The sequence below is a fragment of the Nicotiana sylvestris genome, chromosome 5, assembly GCF_000393655.2.
Source record: "Nicotiana sylvestris chromosome 5, ASM39365v2, whole genome shotgun sequence".
In the NCBI taxonomy this organism is placed as follows: domain Eukaryota; kingdom Viridiplantae; phylum Streptophyta; class Magnoliopsida; order Solanales; family Solanaceae; genus Nicotiana; species Nicotiana sylvestris.
Genome location: NC_091061.1, coordinates 102,455,815 through 102,473,530, shown reverse-complemented (window position 1 = coordinate 102,473,530; position 17,716 = coordinate 102,455,815). Strand labels below are relative to the sequence as shown.

The window sequence follows — 17,716 nt, the reverse complement described above, 5'->3', positions numbered from 1 at the left end:
TTTTTCAACGTTCTTTTCCTCATTTTCAAAATGCCCCCTTTTTTCTCATGTTGTCCCCCTCTTTCCTCCTCCCTTTTGACTTTTGTTATTTTTCATCTTTTCAAAAGCAAATCTCCCATTCTTCCGTGTTGTTTTTCCTCCTCCCTTTTTGACTTTGTGTTGTGATTAGTTTATTTAGTAAGGGAGAGTGAAAAAAGTTACAGCATGGTCAAAATTAGGCGCTCACACTAATAGAATAAATCTTTTTACTCCCAATTACCCTTTAGAAGAAAGAAAATGGTCAAAAAGGAAATTCCATCCTTTTACTTGTTTTATTCAAGCATAATAAATCCTTAAATTGTTATCTCCAATGGATTGATGCGGTATAAAACTATATCATGATTCCAGTATTACTCATACCTAGAGTAGAAATACAAACAGATAAAGTAGAAAATAATGTATCAAATTTTATACCGCAATTATTTTCATAATTCCATTAACCCTAAGTCTTAGAGATAGCCCTAAATGCAAGGTCATCACGTGTTGACCATACGAGTGACTTCTTTGACTCAGTATAGAAAAATCAACAACTTGTTCTCTATATAAGCATTTGCATTTGTACCAACACAATTAAACCTCCCTTTATCTTCCCAAAACCAGATAAAGTCCTGAACTATGAAAGAGTAAGCAATTAATATGTAAAAGATTTGAATCTCATATGGTTTCAACGTGCTGTATTACTACTTGTGAATTGTGATGAATGTCCACTGGACAAACCACCAACATGGGCTGTCGCTGTGGTTTGCTTCATATTAGTTGCCATCTCCATTTTCATTGAACAAATCATTCATCATCTTGGAGAGGTAAAGAATTTTTTCCTTTCTTTTTTTTTATTGACCATTTTGTGTCAGTAGTCCAAGGCGACTAATTTGAATTTGCGCCAGATATGTCTATTAAGGAGATAAAGTTTCATCTTCTAATTATTAAAAAATATATTTCTGATTAAAGATGAAAGATGTCAATCATTTCACGACTTTCTCCTTGCCTAGTGAACTTTTAGGAGTCATTTACGAAGAAAGGTTAAGGGTACAACTTAAAAATTACTTATATAGCAATTTAAATTTTAGGTAAATATTCCTAGTATAATATCATGATTACAAAAAAGTATGTGGTACGCCGTGGAATACCCAACTTTGTTTGTATGTCAAGTTGCGCGTTACATGAGAACACTTTTGAACTTAATTACAAGTTTCAGTCAATGCTTTATCAATCTTATTTATCCTAAAATATTTATCATCTCACTTCCAAGAGTCAATCTATATGAGGAGTATCTTTTATTGCAATTTATTTACATTTGGTTACTCCCTTTGTTCTATTTGATGTATATTAGGAGTATCGTTTTTAGTATGCTTACAAAAAATAATAACATATTATATTTTTATATTTGAAAATATTTTAACTTTAAACAATTTAACCATTACTTATAGAAAAAATCGCATATTTAAGGCCACAAGTTCTACTTTTATTTATTTATTTCTTTAATTTCATATCCAATCAAATATCACCATATTAATTTATAAAATCAAACGACTATACTACATTTCTGTCGTTTTCTTATATTTTTATATTAAAAAAGTGTAGAACAACGAGGTGGTTGAATTCATTAGTAGAAACATTATTACGAAAACAAAATAGACAAGAGTCTAAACCAGTACATCAAAATTGCAAAAATAAATAGGACCCAAGCTATTACGATTCAATTAATAAAACGTAGGCCATACTTTTGTTATTTTTATGTGAAAGTTACAACTACTTAGTCCGTTTCAATTTAGTTGAACCTATTAGACTAGACAAGGAGTTTAACAAGAAATTTTTTTTTGATACTTGTGGTCTAAAATAATCCATAGATATTTGTGTGGCTATAAATTATCGCATTAAAAGTAAAACGGTAGTTTTAAAGTAAAATTATTTCTAAATTTAAAAAGGGTTCATTCTTATTATAAAAATTGACTAAAAAAAAAATAAGTTCATCCTTTTTGAAATGGATGGAATATTACATATTATTAATTTTTGAAAGTTGGTCAAATATATCAACAATTGACGAATGGCAAAAAGGAAAAAACTTGAGATGGATGGAATAATGCTAATTGCATACTTGCACGGTAGGTTAACCTTTTTGATTTTTCTCTTCGGGCACCATTTTTGGTTGGCATTTCTATACATGATAACATAACATCTTTGCATCTTTTACAGTGGTTATGGAAGAAACAAAAGAAACCACTGTATGAAGCACTTGAGAAGATCAAGTCAGGTAAAAAGAATTGTATGTTTAAATTAGGGGTGTATATGGACCGGGTTGGTTCGATTTTTATTAAAACAAAACCAAATCAACTATATCGGTTTGGATTGGTCCGGTTTTGTCGGGTTTTTCGGATTTTCGGATTTTTTATTAAATGAATATTATTTCAATCTTACTTTATTAAAATTATAGATAAAGCTTTGATAAGTGAATATATATTTAGTAAATATGGAAAAAATTGACAAACATATGATCTATTAAAATATTTTAATGGGAGAATTTTTTTAGTAACATATGATAGTTATTTTCTTAGTCGTCTAACAATAATTTTTCGTTAATTTACGCTTTCAAGGTTAATACATGAGAGGATCCCAAATATTTCTACATTTTCTAAAGAAAAATCACTATAAAATATTAAAAATATAAATAAAATTTATATATTTATATGTCGGTTTGGTTCGAATTTTTTTACTCAATACCAAACCAAGTCAAATCAAACCTAATCGGGTTTTTTAATCGGTTTGATTTGGTTTTTCGGTTTGGTGCGGTTTTCCGGTTCAATTAGATCACCCCTAGTTTAAATATAGTATTTCATTTGCCTTTGACGTGACAGATGTATTTTAATTAAATTGGATGGCAGAACTAATGTTATTGGGGTTCATATCATTATTGTTGGCGGTTGTACAACATCCTGTGTCTAAGATATGTGTCCCAAAGAGTGTTGGACGCTCTTGGCATCCATGTCACATAAACAAACTTATTGATGCCCAATATCTCGACCCATGTAGAACCAAGGTGTTTTTTCAATCTTTGTTTCCTAAATATTCATGATTTTATTTTTCGTATGGTCGTTGAACTTTATTCAAAATTATTAAATTATATTTTGTCATATTAAAGTAATTAAAATTTAATCATTATAACAGTAAAGTCATTAAATTATTTTATCTATTATAACAGTAAAACTCTATTTTTTCGTTACGTTAGAGTAGAGTGAAACTATACTCATTATTAGACAAAATCTATTCATAAAGGTGACTTTACTGTTCTACGAGTAAAGTTTAGTAACTTTGGTGTTATAATGGGTAAATTTAGCTACTTTAATATTACAATGAATAATTCTATGACTTTATTATTCTTATTATAGTTATATAGATTCAATTATTTAATAGGACAAACGATTATTTCATAATTTATTATAGTAGATAGAATTTAGCAATCATGTAAAAATTAACCCGGAGAAATGCCTTATATAGATATGAGGGCTTTTTGTTTAAGCCGGATAATTATATTGTTATTAATCTGACATGACCATATAAAAATGGGATCTTTACACAAATAATTGGTTAGATTTTCTGTTTACTTTTTCTAGTATGTATATATAAATTATGCGTTGATACACGATCAGACACATATTATAAATAAATTATATATATAATATACATTTGCTGGCTATTTTAAATTTAAGTGATCGGGTGAACGGCTATTTAGGTTGATGGATTGTTAACTTCTGTTTTATCCTGATTTAAATGCAGGGAAAAATCCAATTTGCTTCAAAATACGCAATTCACCAGCTCCACTTTTTTATCTTTGTATTAGCAGTTGCACATGTGCTATATTGTATTACAACTTTGGGATTTGGCAAACTAAGGGTAACTTTGTATTGGGAAAATTTGAGTTTACATATTAAAGTGGTGTAAAGATGACGTGTCATGACACATAGACTGGTCAAAGAGTTACAACTGGCAAAGAGGCACGAGTTGCAACAAATACGAGCAGAGGTAAAGGAAGAGGCACGAGCAGTTATCCAAAAGACTCGGCGCTCGTACTTATTTAAGTCCAAGAATCAAGGAGAATGAATATGACACTACATGGTAGTACAGATACAGTATTTAATAAGCCTTAAATACTAAAAACGTTAGAGAATCTGTATTAAATGCATTGATTATGTAACGTAACATTTAATGTCTTTAATTGTCCATAATGGCCTTATTATGACAAAGACAAAACGCATATCTCCAAAGTAGCTATAAAAGGGAGAGAACGGATCAATTGTAGGGACACAAAATATTATCTGAATGTACCGATTTACTTGCTTTTTTTTTTCTGATTATCTTATTGCTAGCCAAATTACTTTCTTTCATATATTCTTTTGATTATCAGTAACCCGAGTTCTTCTAAATTAAAGCTTTGACCGAAATCCCATTTTTTGGTTAAACAAATTGGTTCCGTTACTGGGAATTTGATAATCTATCCTCTTTTAGCTTAACTTTCCTTGTTGCATCAACCATGTCGAACAACAATGACAACATTCAAGGAAATCCACAGGGTAATCAAACCCCGGTCCTTTCTCCACGAGGCTTTCCTCGGCGGTCTCGTGAAGGCTCTCCTGATAGATCTCATACAAATGGAAACGCTCAATTTGAAAATATTGAAGTTATCGATGAAACTTTGCAGAAACTAATTGTTGCACAGGTCAATAAAGCTCTTGAGTCTTTTGCTAGCCAGTTACCTGCTGCACCACCCACACCACTCCAAATAACAACACTTTGGAGAACCCTCGTTCCGGGCTTGTAAATTCAGGTAGCGGTGGAACCCCCAGTGAATCACATGAGGGAGAACCAGGTAACTTAGTCAATTCTGATTTACAAAATTTAGTACTAACATTATAGAAATAGCTCAAGGAGCAAAGTGACCGTATAGAGAAAATACCCGGGGTGCCACCCGTAATCAAAGGGTTAGATACGGATAAATATTCGCAACAACCCTGGAAGCCAACTGCTGCTCCCCTTCCAATTCCAAAGAAATTCAAAATGCCTGATATTCCAAAATACGATGGAACAACAGACCCACGAGACCACGTGACTGCATTCACAACAGGCGTAAAAGGCAACGACTTGACCAAGTAGGAGATTGAATCAGTATTAGTCAAAAAAATCGGTGAAACACTCACCAAGAGTGCATTAACATGGTTTTCTCTTTTACCCGAAAATTCTATAAATTCTTTTGCCGAGCTTGCAGATTCTTTCATCAAAGCACACTCAGGAGCTCAAAAAGTCGAAAAAGAATGGAAGATATTTTCAAGATCAAGCAAAGGGACTCGGAATTGCTTAGGGAGTTTGTGGACAGATTCCAACGTGAAAGAATAACATTACCATGTGTACCTGATAATTGGGCAGCTATAGCTTTCACAAGTAATTTGAATGAAAAGAGCTCAGAAGCTATGAGGTGACTCAAGGAAAGTCTTCGTGAATTATCAGCTACAACATGGAATGACGTTTACAACATGTATAGCACAAAGCTAAGGATAGAAGAAGATACTGTTCCACAATTCCAAAAAGAAGAAAAAGTAAGTTCGAGACGGGCGGAAACCGAAAAAAGGTCCGGTAAAAATAGGTACGAGTCATACATGGGACCTGCGGGAAAAGATTCACGGTCAAAACAGGACAATCAAAGGTATGATCACAGATCAAGGAATAGAGAGTCATGCTTTTCATCAAGATTTAGGAATGATCGAAACACCCATGAGTCACGAGATGATGATAGAAATTTGAAGGCGAGATTTGGCGGTTACAATTTCAATATGAGCACTTCCGAGCTCGTAGTTGTTTTGAGAAGCATGGGTGACAAGGTACGGTGGCCAAAAGAGATGAGATCTAATCCAAACAGGCGCAACCCTGATCATTGGTATGAGTTTCATAATGATCACGAGCATAAAACAACGCACTATAGATTTTTACAAAGTGAAGTTGATCATTTATTAAAACAAGGGTATCTCACCGAGTTATTCAGTGAGAAAGGTAAGCAAGCTTATATGAAAAATAGACAGGAACCCACTAAACCACCTTCTCCCAAAAGGACCGTCAACGTTATAAGCGGGGGTGAAGACATCAATGGCGTAACGTACACTGCAGCTAATAAAATTTCCAAAGTCATAATTACCCAAGGGAAACGGGTGCGACATGTATTAGAGGAAGACAGCCTTACATTTGATGATGTTGATGCGGATGGCGTATTATCTTCTCATAACGATGCCTTGGTAATATCTTTAATTGTACATAATACTAATGTGAAACGAGTTTTGATTGATCCAAGTAGTTCCGTGAACATTATTTTGCTAAGAGTATTACAAGAGATGCAAGCTGAGGATAAATTAATACCAAAGATGCATACTTTATCTGGATTTGACAATTCTAGTGTTGTGACGAACGGAGAGGTAACACTCACCACATTCGCAGAAGGAGTTGTCAAAGATACAAAGTTTCAAGTAGTAGATATGGAGATGACTTACAATATGATCCTTGGGAGACCATGGATCCATGAAATGGATGTCGTTCCTTCAACCTTGCATCAAGTTATTAAATTTCCATCACCATAGGGAATATGTCAAATCCGCGGGGATCAACATACATCTAAGAGAATCAACTCTGTAGCAGATTCAAGTACGAAAAAAGAAGAAAAATAGCAATCACAGAAGATAGTTGAGGGCACCACAACACAAACCTCAACTGAACAAGGGCGGACAGATGTGGATTCAAGGCCTGATACCATTCAAGAACCAAAAGAAAACAAAAATATCAAAACAACAATTGAAGAACTGGAGGCTGTGATGTTATTTACACAATGGCTTGATAAGAAAGTCTACGTAGGGGCCAATCTAAGCCAAGGCATGAGAGGTAAGTTAATTGAATTTTTGAAAACTAACATGGACTGTTTTTCTTGGTCCCACTCTGACATGACAGGAATACCACCGGAGGTAATGACTCACAAATTGAATGAAGACCCAACGTACCCTCCTGTCAAACAAAAGAAAAGAAAGAAAAGAACTTTCAAGAATCAGGTGATTCAAGAAGAGGTTCAAAAATTGCTAAAGATTGGATCCATCCGCGAGGTAAAGTATCCTAATTGGTTAGCCAATACTATTGTAGTTCCAAAGAAGAATGGTAAGTGGCGAGTTTGTGTGGATTACACAAACCTTAATAAAGCTTGTCCTACAGATTCTTTCCACTACCACATATAGATCAGCTAATTGATACTACTACAGGGCATGAACTATTAAGTTTTTTAGATGCATATTCAGGGTACAATCAGATCAAAATGGATCCGATAGATGAGAAAAAAACTTCATTCATAACAGACAGGGGGACTTACTGTTATAAAGTAATACCTTTTGGTCTCAAAAATGCTAGTGCACATATCAAAGGCTGGTTACTAAAATATTTCAAGAACATCTAGGAAACACCATGGAGGTTTATATAGACGATATGCTCGTTAAAACTCAGTATTCGAGAGACCATATATCACACTTGTCTGATACATTCCAGATTTTGCTCAAATTTAATATGAAATTAAATACGGAGAAATGTGCATTTGGTGTCGCGTCAGGTAAGTTTTTGGGTTTTCTTGTTTCTAACCGTGGTATTGAAGTGAATCCCGCACAGATTAAGGCCATTGAAGAAATTTCTCATATGCTTCAAGCAAAAAAGAAGTGCAGAGGTTGACAGAAAGAATTGCAACCTTGGGAAGATTCATTTCTAAATTATCAGAAAAGTGCTTTAAATTCTTTTCAGCTCTTAAAAAGCAAGACCACTTTGAATGGAACGAGGAATGTTAGTAGGCACTCAAAAATTTGAAGATATACTTATCAAATCCACCATTGCTCGCAAAACCAAAGGCTGGAGAAAGACTGTTCATCTACCTTGCTGTTTAAGAAGTAACGGTAAGTACTGTTTTAGTCCGTGAGGACCAAGGTAAACAATCTCTGATCTATTATGTTAGCAAATCTTTGTTAGATGCAGAGACACGGTACCCTCAATTGGAAAAGCATGGACTTGCATTAATCATGACATCTAGAAAATTAAGGCCTTATTTTCAATGTCATCCTATTGCTGTAGTAACTGCTTATCCATTACGCAATATATTACATAAGCATAAATTGTCAGGTAGGTTAGCTAAATGGGCTATAGAATTAAGTGAATATGATATCACCTACCAACCTAGAACTACTATAAAATCTCAAGTGTTAGCTGATTTCGTGGCTGATTTTAGTGGCATTTTACAGCCATAAAACTGCAAATCCGCGCGAGTCCCAAATTTTTGTGTGCTATAGCCCATGCCTTCCACCTTGGGCCCGGATGGATCCGTCGTGGAATCGTCTAATATTTGTCCCGGACATCAAATACCGCATAAGAAATAATTTCCACCCACTCGAAATGACCACATTATATTTTTTGGCATTTTACAGCCATAAAAAACTGCAAATCCGCGCGAGTCCCATATTTTTGTGTGCGCTTGTTTACTTCTGGTTCATCTAACGTAAAGGGTGCTGGTTTGGGGATTGTTTTGGTACCACCTACGGGTGAAACCATTCGACAAGTCATAAAATGTCATTCTATAACTAATAATGAGGCAGAGTATGAAGCTGTGATTACAGGTTTAGAACTGGCACGAGAACTTGGCATAAATCAGATTATAATCAAAAGCGATTCACAACTCATAGTTAATCAAATGCTGGGGACTTATACGGCCAGGGAAGCAAGGATGCAGCAATACTTAGAGAAGGTACGTGATTTGATAAAGCAATTTCAAACCTGGAAAGTAACACAAATACCAAGGGATGAAAATGTTGAAGCCGACGCCCTAACTAATCTTGCATCTACGGCAGACGTGGCAAGCAATGAAAAAGCTTCAGTTATTCATTTGTTTCATTCAGTTCTCGACCTCGATGAGAATGGGATAAATTTTAATAACTTAACTTGGGATTGGAGGAACGGGATTGTTGCTTTTTTGCAGTATGGTACCATCCCTGAAGATAAGAAAAAAGCTCATGTGCTTTGAAAAAGGCTGCTCGGTATTGCTTAAAGCAAGGCAATCTTTACTGAAAAATGTTCGGTGGTCCCTTAGCAAGATGCCTCAGACCTTTTCAGACGGAATACGTAATGAGAGAAATACACGAGGGGCATTGTGGGAATCACGCATGAGGAAGGTCATTGGTAAGAACCTTAATTAGAGCAGGTTATTATTGGCGCAAAATGGAAGAAGAAGCGGAAAGTTTCATGGCTAAATGTGATAAATGCCGAAGGTACGGTAATAATATGCATAGGCCCGCGGAGTTATTACACCCGGTCATTACACTGTGGCCATTTATAAAATAGGGGATGGATATCGTGGGACCACTACCGCAAGCAAAAGGACAGGTAAAATTTTTGCTCGTACTCACTGATTATTTTACTAAATGGGTAGAAGCAGGAGCATTTAAACAGGTGCGAGAAAAGGAAGTTAAAGATTTCATTTGGCGGAATATCATATGCCAATTCGATGTGCCAAAGGAGATCGTGTGTGATAATGGTCCTCAGTTTATAGTCACTCAAATCATAGAATTCTTTCAAAGTTGGCAGATTAAAAGGATTACGTCTACACCTTATCACCCGGTGGGTAATGGGCAAGCTGAGTCAATAAACAAAGTCATTATCAACAATTTAAAGAAGTGTTTATAGGAATCTAAAGGTAATTGGCCAGAAGCATTACTTTGTGTTTTATGGGCATATCGCACAATAGCAAAAATAAGTACAGGAGAAACACCATTTTCATTGGTTTATGGAGCTGATGCTTTAATTCCAGCTGAGATAGGAGAGCCGAGTACACGATTCACACAGGCAATAGAAGAATCTAATGACGAGGAAATGCGTGTAAATCTTGATTTACTTGAAGGAAGAAGAGAAGCTGCACTAATAAGAATGGAAGCACAGAAGCAGGTCATAGAACGATACTACAACCGAAAAGCACACCTCAGATTCTTCAAAATTGGGAACTTCGTGCTCAAAAAGGTTTTTCAATCTACGAAGGCAGCAAACTCGAGGAAATTAAGTCCAACATGGGAAAGATCCTATAGAATTCATGATATTGCAGGTAAAGGAGCATACGAGCTGGAAACAATGGATGGCAAGATACTACCATCACACTGGAATGTTGTTCATCTGAAGAGATATTATTTCTGAAGAATACCCACGGTCAGGTATCCGTATTTTAAAATTTTACTAACGACTTTAGATGATAGGCAAAACGCTAACCTGTACTAAATGATGAGTCATGACCTGCAAGGCACGTGGAATAAATTAAACTTCCTAGCCTAGGGTTACAATTATTCTGATAGAAATTCAAACGGGTTAAGCAGTCTTCATCTATAATCGTACCTTCGAGTCCCATATGTACTTCCTTTACAGGGAAAGGACCAAATGAGAGGAACAATCAAGTGCTCGAGGCTTCATACTTCAACGCTCAAACACTTGGGGACTACATAATATACACGGGCATGTGTATAAGGAAGGCAAAGAAGATCAAGCCCTGAAAAGTTCACTCATTGAATGAGTCAAGTGCAGAGCAAAGTCACGAGCTAAAGCCAAAGAATAACCTTACCATAGTTAGGGTAAAGACTATGTATTGAAACAGGTTATAGATAAAAATCTCGTGTTTATTTTTCTTTTTTAAATCTGTTACAAGAAAAACAGTTACGAGAAAGTTATGGATGTAATTCAAATACGTGTAAAGTGTTATTCAAAGCTAGACAAAGTTCAAATAAAAACTTGTCAAAGTTATTTCAAAGAAACATGTGTATTCCTATTTCTTTTATCGTATGTTAACACCATTATGAAGTTGAGACGTCTTCTTCATTAAGTGTCGAATATAAAAGGGCCCTCTTTTATAAAATTCATGATTAATATAAATATTCATGAAGTTAACAGAAGCATTTTTAAAGAATAAAAATGCAAATTATTCTATAAGTCCGTAGAAATAAAGGCAAGAATAAACTAAACGGAAGTTCAAGATAGTAACGAGAAAACTTCTTAATATTAAAAAGCTTAAGACTAAGTAAGAAATTAGTCATAAACTGCGAATTCTTTATATAAATTGCCCTATGAAAGGTCCGGCGACTTGAATTTCCAAAACAAACCCTCAAATGAGACCAAGGGTTTTACCACAATTTCCCCAAAAAAACAACACAAAGAAATTCAAATGACTTAAACTTATCACTAAGAAGATGTAGGAACTGAAGTAGGTGCATCAATAGCAGCGGGCTCAACTTGGTTTACAGCAGCGGGCTCAACTGGGCTTGAAGGAGTTGGGATACCCGTATCAACTTCAACATTCATGGAAGCTTCGGCTACGGGAAAAGGGAAATCATGAGTTTGCTGAGCCTTCTCAATAGTTTCATTGATTTTAGCTAACTCAGATACCAAGTTAAAAGTCTCTTGGCTAGCTTCAACTAGGGTATCACATCGAGAATTCAAAAACGCCCAACTCACTTCAATGGCAGATTTATCCTCAAGGATTTCATAATCTCTTTCCCAGTCAGCAATTTCATTCTTTAATTTCTCATTTTCAGCCAAGGCAGAAGTGTAAGAAGCTTGAAGAGAAGCATCGGAACTTTCCAAGGAACAAACCTTATCAGAAGAAGCTCGGAGGTCTTCTTGTGCTTGAGTCAAATTCTACAAGAGCTCTCCAGCATAAGCCTCTTTCTCACCCAAGAGAGCCTTCAAATCTCTAATCTCTTCACTTGCCTTGGCCAACTGCTAGGTGAAAGAGGTTTCAAGACGAGCCTTTTCTTTATCCACTTGACTTGAGGAAGCCTTTTCAACTGCCAACTTTGAAGTCAAGGCCCGTACCTGCTGCTCCAAGGTACTCTTACTTTCTTCTAAGTACTCCACATCAATTTGAAGGCTTTCATACTGTTCCTTCCAATTGCACGCCTCTAATTGAGAATCACGTACTAATTGCTCTAAGAGAGCAACCCTTTTCATCATCTCCGTGCCGATAAGATTGGCCAATAAAAAAAAGGAAAAGGAAGGGAAATGAGAATCTCAAAGATAGAAAAATTTTAAAGCACAACAAAGGAAAAAGAGAAGGGGAATACCTTTAGAGAAGCGTGCACAATATCATTCATCAAAGTCAAGGAGCTATGGCTCTCTAGCTTGGCTCTTTCAATTGGTCCAATTAAGGGCTTTAGCCATACATCTGCTTGACCCGATTTTCTTAAGAGATTGCCCTCAGCGGGGACTTCAATGATCACTTGCCTCATAGCACCACTCCTACTTGAGAAGCCAACTTCAGCACGGTGAATAATTGGGGGAGGAATTGTTGAAGGAGGAACAGTGGAAGTAAGAACAATAGAAGTAGTAAAGATAGTCTGGGAGTAATGGAAACAGCCGAGATCGGCAAAGAAGGAGTCACAGACACGGTGTAGAAAAAGAAGCTAGAGGTGCTTCATCCAAAACTGGGCCTAAGCCTTTACCACCAAACCCGCTGATAAAAAGCTACTCATCAGAGTCATGAGCAGCAGCGGGAGCAACATCATCGTCAGGAATCACTACCGGGGCCTCAACAGACTCGGTAAGGGGAATAGAACGGCGAGGGGATGCTTCTTCTTCATCATCTGAAATGATGCGTCTTCGAGCCCGTGGCCTTATTACCAAAGAGCCCCTATCTTCCTCTTCTTCAGAATCTTGTTCATCAACGACTTTTCTCTTCGATGAAGAACTCAAGATTATTTCTTGGGCCCTTTCTAAAGAGATACAAGAAGCCGCGACCGCCTCGGCAGTAACTCTTCGAATAGCAAATCCTGATAGAAAGAAGGATTGAAATTAGTTCAGAGAAATAAAAAAAATATGTAAGATAAAATAAAATAAAAGCTCTTACCATGCGTTTTTACTTTCCAACTAAATCGTTGGGAAAGGGTCTTCCAAGATCTACCATTTATTGGAGCAATCTTCAATAGCTTGTCTACCCAATCACGAAAATTGGGAACATCTTCCACAACTCCCATGGTTGCTGGGAAAAAAAGCAAAATTAGAAGAAAAATCAACAAACTTGAAGAAAAAGGTACGAGAAAGTCAGAAGACTCACGTGAAAAATTCCACTTCTCAGGGAAGGGAACATTCTCATCACCCACTAAACCAACAGTGGGGGCAACAACAAACCTGGCATACCAGCCACGGTCTTTGTCATCTTCAGGGCTCACCAAAACTCTTTTTCTCCTGGCTACTAGTGTAAAAATTCCATTGCGAAAGAGTCTAGGGGAGTAAAGGTGGATCAGATGTGGGAAAGTAAAAGGCACACTGGCTATGTTGGTCAAATGCCTCAAACAGGCAACAACCCTCCATATTATTGGGCCAATTTAACCCAAGAAAACATCAAAGAAACGACAGAACTCAAGGATAATAGGGTCAATAGCTGGTTTAAATCCTAAAGTGAAAGGGTATGTATAAACAAAAGAAAATTCGGTTAAGTAGGAAGTAATTCTTTGATTCGGATTGGGAATGATAATAGGAAAATCATGACACCAATGGCAGTCTCTATGAACTATAGAAATCAAACCTTCAGTAATTTGAGTGGGATAGATATTAACACGATCTAAAGAAGATACTTGGTTTCTAAGAGACTCTGTGTCATGATAAAAAGACAGTTCCGCAGGAACTATCTCTTCTACTGAAGGCTCACGAAGAGGTTCAGAAGGTTCTTTACCCCTAGAAGAAGATCTTTGTGAAAAAGAACATCTAGTTCTAGAAGAAGGGCCAGAACTAGGTGAAGGAATAGAAGAACCACGTGCAGATCCTAAACTACGGAGCCTACCCCCTTTTATGCTCCTACTGGGGACATTAGGGAAGGTATCAACAATGAGAACCTTTCTAGAGTTAGGGTTTGATGAAGACTTGATGATACGATGAAGAAGCAAACAGAGATTTGAGAAAATTGGATGCTCAGAAAACTTGATGTGGCAAAGACAAAGAAGGAAGTTATATTTATACAGATAAGCAACCGCCAAAGGAAAAGGTGCAATGATGGAAGGACCATAATGATGATAACTGGCGCTTCGTGAATAGTGAAGCAGTGAAAAAGCCTTAAAAAGTGTTGCAAAACTGCAGAACTAATGAAAAGGTGACACGTGTGAAGAGCATTAAATGGAAGTGACAATTGAAGCATCGATTCTGTCATAGCATTAATGGTGACAAAAATCTTCATTTTAATGAAATTCACTTCCCAAATATTCAATCGATGAATAAATGGCAAATGGGGGGTCTATCTGTATTGGAAAAAATTGAGTTCACATATTAAAGTGATGTAAAAATGACGTGTTATGACACATAGACTGGTCAAAGAGTTACAACTGGCAAAGAGACACGAGTTGCAACAGATACGAGCAGAGACAAAGGAAAAGGCACGAGCGGTTATCCAAAAGACTCAGCGCTCATACTTATTTAAGTTCAAGAATCAAGGGGAATGAATCTGACACTACATGGGAGTACAGATACAGTATTTAATAAGCCTTAAATACTAAAAATATTAGAGAATCTGTATTAAATGCAATGATTATGTAACGTAGCATTTAATGTCTTTAATTGTCCATAATGGCCTTATTATGACAAAAGCAAAACGCATATCTCCAAAATAGCTATAAAAGGGAGAGAACTGATCAATTGTAGAGACACAAAATATTATCTGAATATACCAATTTACTTGCTTTTCTTCTGATTATCTTATTGCTAGCCAAACTACTTTCTTTCATATATTCTTTTGATTATCAGTAACCCGTGTTCTTCTAAATTAAAGCTTTGACCAAAATCCCATTTTTTGGTTAAACAAACTTCTCACTAACTTAAACATATATCTATGTATGTATCAATGAATTGATAATAGTCATTATTAAGCTTTCATTTAAAAAATGGTTCATCTCCCAAATGACCAAGGAATTGTTTGTTTGTGAACTTCATTTGCAAAAGCTGAAGCTATTATATGCAAAATTTTGATTGTTTCACCAGTTTCGAACTAGATTTTAACTACATGGGTTTGTTTGTGAGATATTCTTTTTCCCTTAGAACAATTGATTTAAAATATCAAAAGATAAACCTTCATTTAAAGGTATTCGATGGCTGTGCAATCTATTGCTATTGTTTTCTCTTAACTCAATTATATAAATTATTATAGTCAATTTTAAGACTAAATAGGCCTAATTCAAGATATGCTTGTGGTTTTTTGCCAACGTTGATAAGCAGATGAGGACATAGAGAACTTGGGAGGATGAATCTAAGACAATTGAGTGCCAATTCCATAATGGTTAGTTTTTGGACAACAAGTTTTTTTTTTGGTTAAATAAATTGTTTGTTATACAAACTACTAAAATTTTGATGTAGAAATTGAAGCCTCACTAGGTAGCCAACCAACTGCACTATTAAATATTTTTTGGACCACAATACTTTAGACTTGTCAAGGGTTAATTTCTTTATTCTTTCTCTTGTCAACTTAGATTTTTTTTAACCTTAATTCTATGTTTTCATTTTGGTTAACCCGATACTTAATTAACAAATATTACATGGGTGGCACCATATTGGAGCTGTCCAGTTGGACAGAATTTTTTGAGACGGTATTAGTTATATTACAGACCAGAGTTTTTCCAACAAATGTAATTCTTGGGATGTCTGCCCAGAGTGCTTCATCTCTTCCTTTCTCCCTCCTTAGCCACTATGTCTACCATCCTGTTCTGTTCTCTGAAGCTACGTCTGATTTTTGGGTTCCCCAGCTCAGCCATCAATGACCTGCATTCAAAAACAAAATTGTTATAAGGGATATGACCAATTGCCAGCATTCTAATGATCTTTTTTGAGTCGGTGTTGATCACAAGAGGGGTTAGATTATGCTCTTTTGCCAGCTTAAGCCCTTTTAGCATTGCTAGTAATTCAGCTAGATTGTTAGTTATAGATGGATAACCTCTCATATAGCCTAAAACCCAGTTCCCAAAGTCGTTCCTAATAACTCCCCCTGCTCCTCCTACCCAGGGTTACCAATGGATGAACTATCAAACTTAAGCTTGAAGAAACCTCTATCAGGTGGTTCCCATTTAACATTGATTGTTGTCCACTGCTTTTGGGGCTTAGTCCTTGCTAGTAGGTGATATTCAGTAGCCTGGGCAATCACTAACTTTGGTTGGACATGATCGTTCCTCTTATTGAAAAGGTTGTTGTTCCTAGTTAGCCAAATATTCCAAAAGCAGAAAGGCAGTAGGAAGTGCCATTCAAGAAGATCACTAAAGTCTTTGGCTTTTAGTTTGTTCCAAGTAGTATTCAGGGTTCCAGGAGTGAACTGAAGGTGCATGGACTGGTCATTAGCAAATGTGCACATAGTATTCCAGAAGGATGATGCCTTATGGCAAAGAAAGAAGATGTGATCAATGGTTTCCACCATAGAGTTGCACACTGGACAGGTAGGATTGACTTGAATCCCAATGCTATGTAGATACTTATTGGTCAGTAATCTGTTGTGCACCAGGAGACATATGAAGTATCTAATTTTACTTGGGGTTTCCAGCTTGCAAATCCGGCTGAAAGAGGGAGTATTCTCAGAGTGGATAGTCCACTGTGGGTTAAGCACTTCATAAGCAGATTTTGAGGAGAAAAGCCCATTGCTTGTAGCTCCCTAGAAGAGCTTATCCTCTTTCATAGGGCTTATGTTGGCGATAAAATAAGTGATGGTTGTAGACAATTGATCAGGGAGGGGAAAGGAAAAGGAGTTGAAGCTCCAGTTTCCATTGATGAACATAGATAAAACTTTTAAGTTTTGCTCTCCCAGCTGTTTGAGGCCACAAATGATTGAGTCAATAGACCCTATGTTAGGGATCCAGGAGTTAATAAGAAAGCTCACCCTATTGCCATTATTAACCACCCACCTAGAAGCTTTGTTGCATATATCCCAGCCTTCTAGGATGCATTGCCATGTTCTAGAATTGGGTTTTCTTAGAGTCCCCCTTTGAACATAATATTTTGCAATCAGGGTATTCGCACACAGAGAGTCAGGTTTGTGAAAGAGCCTCCAGGCTAGGCCTGAGTGTCATGCCTTATTTTTAAGCTCAACCTTCTGGATGCCAAGGTCACCATGGGGCTTGGGTCTTGTAATTACCTCCCAGCTCAGAAGGTGCAATTTCATCTTCTGGGTCGTAGTACCCTAAATGAAATCCCTTTGTATTTTATTGATCCTTTTACAAATGGTTATATCTAACTTAATATATTGTATCACATGGCTAGGAATGGTAGCTAAGCTGGATTTTGCTAGAGTGGTGCGCCCTGCCATGTTCATAAACCTGGTTTTCCATCATGCTAGTTTGGAGTACATGTTATCAATAATGAACTGGAAGTCAACATTAGTGGGTCTCTTATGAAAGATGGGGAACCCCAGGTATTTGCCAAAGGAGGAGATGGTTTGATGCCAAGAATACTTGTATATATGTCAATGTGTTCAAATGATGTGTTCTTGGAACAGATTACCTTGGATTTGATCAAATTAACTTTCTGACCAGAGGCCAAGTTGAAAGAATCCAGAAGTCTGAGAATTGTATGGCAGTTCTTTGGATTTGCTTTTGCAAATAGTGTAATATCATCAGCAAAGAAGAGGTGAGAT

At 36.4% G+C, this 17,716-nt stretch overlaps 1 pseudogene; it reads left to right on the top strand.

The window, feature by feature from the left end:
- The first annotated feature begins 680 nt into the window (after window positions 1-680).
- LOC104226872 (MLO-like protein 2) overlaps window positions 681-17,716 on the top strand; it is a 50,314-nt pseudogene continuing 33,278 nt past the window's right edge.